Source organism: Squalius cephalus, assembly GCF_949319135.1.
Source record: "Squalius cephalus genome assembly, chromosome: 10".
In the NCBI taxonomy this organism is placed as follows: domain Eukaryota; kingdom Metazoa; phylum Chordata; class Actinopteri; order Cypriniformes; family Leuciscidae; genus Squalius; species Squalius cephalus.
The window spans coordinates 32,622,314-32,626,412 of NC_137131.1; the positions used below are offsets into that span (position 1 = coordinate 32,622,314).

General features: G+C 39.4%; 1 long non-coding RNA gene across 1 annotated transcript; it reads left to right on the forward strand.

Annotated features, from left to right (window-relative positions):
- Nucleotides 1-786: 786 nt before the first annotated feature.
- Nucleotides 787-3,179, forward strand: LOC307165579. Its single transcript, XR_013822504.1, has 4 exons — nucleotides 787-825; nucleotides 1,060-1,086; nucleotides 2,791-2,901; nucleotides 3,123-3,179. It is a non-coding gene; the product is annotated as an uncharacterized lncRNA (long non-coding RNA).
- Nucleotides 3,180-4,099: the final 920 nt, after the last annotated feature.

A 4,099-nucleotide genomic window follows, 5' to 3' on the forward strand; every position in this document is an offset into this window, starting at 1 on the left:
AAAGCCCTACAATACTCAGGCTCACCTGAATATTTCTCAGGCGTGGGCAGACGAGGTTCCGGCTGATTCTCTTGCGGAGGCGGGGGGGGCTGAACGGGCGGTGTGGGCGGCGCAGTGGGAACTCGAAGAAGTTGTAGCTGTTGGGTGAGCTCGGACACCTGCGTCACGAGTGCTTGAACCGCGCGACCTGTGTTGGCGATCTCCTCTCCTTGTTGATCCATTCTTGTGACGCTATGCGTGATGAAGTCATTCAAACTGGTCGCACTTGCTGTATCCATGATTGGTCAGATCGTTCTGTAGTGATACAGAGACGGATACAATTGCAAGTAAAAGTATGTTTAATGAAGATGGTCAAAGATACACAGGTCGGGGAAACAAACACTCTGATGGCGAGATGACGCAGGGACTTCAGTGGGCAACCCGGTGATGGTGTGCGGTGAAGGCGTGCTCAGGAACCAGGAACAATAAACAATCCAGACAGCGTGAAACACGACGAAGCGGGTCCACGAAGACAGTAATCCACACGAGGAGATGAGAGCAGTACACAGGGAACAGGACACGACACCGGGGAAGCCACAACGATCTGACAACATGAGATGGGAATTACTGCACATATAAAGGGAACGGGGATTGAACACAGCTGGCGACAATAATTAACATAATGAGTAACCACACCCACACAGACACACACACACATCAGAAATGAGACAGCCGATTCATGAACCGTGACAGGAGTTCCCATATACGTCAGTATGACGTAATGTCGAAGTGACCGCCTTGAAAGGGAACCGCTTTCACATGTCAGCGTGCCGTTGAGATGAAGGGGTAAGCTTGTTGTACAGTTTTTAGTTTTGTAAAAAAAACATTATAAGTTCTGAAAAAGACCATTTCATAATGCCGTTTGTACACTGTTTTTAGTCTTGATGTATTAAAAAAGAATAAGGGTAAAGTGTATCCAAATAAATTTCTGTAGTTTTTTTAGTAGCAAACAAATTACAAAATTTGTAACGTGCATGACACGATCTTTTCTGCATTCCATTTCTTCAATTTGCTCTCCAGATTATGGATTCTGAAGACCATAATAAGGTATTGTGGCAGTGTAATTTTTGTACGTTTTAGGACTGCATTTATTTTCAAATTGTAAATGTCTTAAACATTTTGTAAATGGATTTGATATTAGAATACAACTCCTAACTTAGTTGTACAATGCATGCAATTCTTTTAAAACCTGTTTTCATTGTAGTTATGCTTTTTTCTGCGTAATCCACAATGTAATGTAATGTAATTGAAACATTTGTTTTAATATCATAATTATTAGCTGTTAATATCATAATTAGCTGTTGTAGCTGGTATTGTCAGCTTTTTATATTTTGCTGATATTTTTTTGTCAAATTAAAAATTAATGGATAATTTTATCACTTTTTTTTTTATTCTAATCCTCTTTCAGAAGAAGAAGAATGCTCTGCACTCCCTGAAACCTATGGGAAGAAAAGAAACTGAACTTGCATATGAAAGTAAGATCTTTGATATGAAACAAAATACATATGCTATGCTGGGTTTCAAATTATGTAACTATAATATTGGTCAGCTAATTTTAAATTACTTAATTTTAGCAGACCAAACCCCAGTTGTGCCCTCTGTTTTTAGCAAGGTATGCATAATTAATTTTAATGATGATTTAAAATGTGTATCATAAAACAATTTTAATCCACTTACATTTTTCTTTAAGGATGAGCTGTTAAAAGACGATGACCCTCCATCATGCTTCATCTTCAAGGTAGTTGAATAATGTTATATAATGTGCTTTTTAACATTTTTTAACGGCCTGTGCTAACTGTTGCTATCTTTTCAGTTATCAGGAGCGTTGCTGAAGAACATACTTCTTGAAGTTGTTCTTCAAGAAGGAGATGCTGCCTACATGCGCGTGTCATTGGCTTGCTCAAGGTTCAGGGACATAGTTGCGGATGACAATTTCAAGAATCAGGCACACTTCTTATGGCTAGAAAGTAAATATTGACATTAAAAAATAAAATGCATAACAAGAACATCATTGATAATGTTAAAGGGGGGGTGAAATGCTCATTTTCACTCAATCTCCTGTTAATCTTGAGTACCTATAGAGTAGTATTGCATCCTTCATATCTCCAAAAAGTCTTTAGTTTTATTATATTTATAAAAGAAAGATAGGCTGTACCGAGTCTTTCCGGAAAAAAACGAGCGTCTGGAGGCGGGCCGTGTGGGCGAAGCCAGAGCCATAGAGAGAATCCGTCGATCTGGGCTTTGTTTATAAAACATTCATCGTCGAAATGCAGGGAACAAACAGTCTACACAACTCGTTTTTGCCCTGGAAAAACAATCTGCATCCACTGTTCCTAACGCCGGGTTCTTTGGGAAGCTGAACATGGTAAGCTTTCCCTCACATCCAAAAACACACTATGCAGCGCTGCCGATGATTTCCTGTTGAAGCGCGTTGATGTGCGCGGTCTCGCTCTCCTCTGGTCGACGTGTGCGCGGGCGAGCTTTTCCGGGAGAAATGCTCATATAAGGAGTTCCACTCTGGTCTACGTCATTAGATCCACGGTCGAAAAAAACCAGCCGAAACTTGTACCAACCCGGAAGTAAGATTTTCGGCACAGAAATTCTCCGTTATTCGTCCAAAATATTTAAAAAAAAACTTTGGCCATGTTAAGCATGAGAATCCATCTCTTTAACACTGTAAACAACTCTGAATACATGAAACACCATTGTACCCCCCCTTTAAATGTTATGTTCATTTTTTTTCCACCTCAGGTGTTGCATGCTGGAAAAATAAGTCGTCTCACTACAAACAGCTCTTCTGGAGGATGTACTCAATCCCCACTTGTTTGGAGTGTGGGTTTGAGTACAAATGCTGCACACCTGGTACGTTTTGTGTAAATTGGTGATGAATAAATTAGTTGTTAGTCTAAAGGAAAACTAAAAATCTAATTTACTTATGTCATCCCTTGGAGTTTAAAAGTTCTGGACACCATTCACTTGCATGGCATGGACCTACAGAGCGGAGAAATTATTCTTAATGTTTGTAAATGTTCAATGTCAACTATAAACCCTAGTTCTTATTGTGCTTCCTGGGTATCCACCAGGTTATGCTGGGAAGGGAAAGCGAGGCGTGCTCCAGGGCATTTATTCAGAAACCTTCCTCCTGGATTTTGCAATTTTCACTGCATGCAGATCAGTTCTAATGAGCTGATATAGTGTCCTTACAAATAACAAAAAAAGACTAAAAATAATAAAACAAAATAAACACTTTTGCAATCAATTCTGAGTGACTTGTACATGATTTTATTCATTGAAAAAAATAATTTATCCACCCTGAGATTTAAATGTAATATATGTGTAACACATTCAGAAGAACATTAGTCTGCTATTTTAAAAAATGATGCAGTAAAGATGGATGGTAACGTTTTTTTTTTTTTACATTAGCCAAATGTTTTTCATGTATTTACACATTCACTTCACTGAGTCCAATTGCATCACATTTTAATATGTTCATTTACTTGATACTGTAGAATTGTAGAATATGTAGCTAATATTCAGAAATATGCTTGAATAAGGCCTACAGCCTGATGAATTTAAAGCACCATCACTTTAAGTATGGTAAAAGGTGTAAAGACGTGACTTCATCATTGACAGTGAGTGGTATTGGACACACACAATAATAAGAGAGCGATTTGAGAGTAGCCGGAGAACTCAGCCAGCGCAGCTTCTAATGAGCGGCTGCACGAGGGCTGATGACGACACAGCTGTTCCATGAGTGGCCGGATTCACCGCATGACAACGGTCACGTGTGTTTCATGTTTATTAGAACACCTTTAGTTCCTCTAAAGCTCACAAATCAGTTTTTTATAACAGTAAACACTCTTTTCATGTAGTTGCGATGTTATATTGTGAAACATCTGTGCATTATTAGGCAAATATTGCATTTATTTCACTTCAGCTGTGGTAAAGTATGCAAACACCACGTGAGCGGTCACTACGGGAACCAGAAAGTGTCCGACTTCACGTCTCCGTTTGCGGCTCCTCCCCGCCTGCACGGCTACTCTCACCGATCGGTTACATC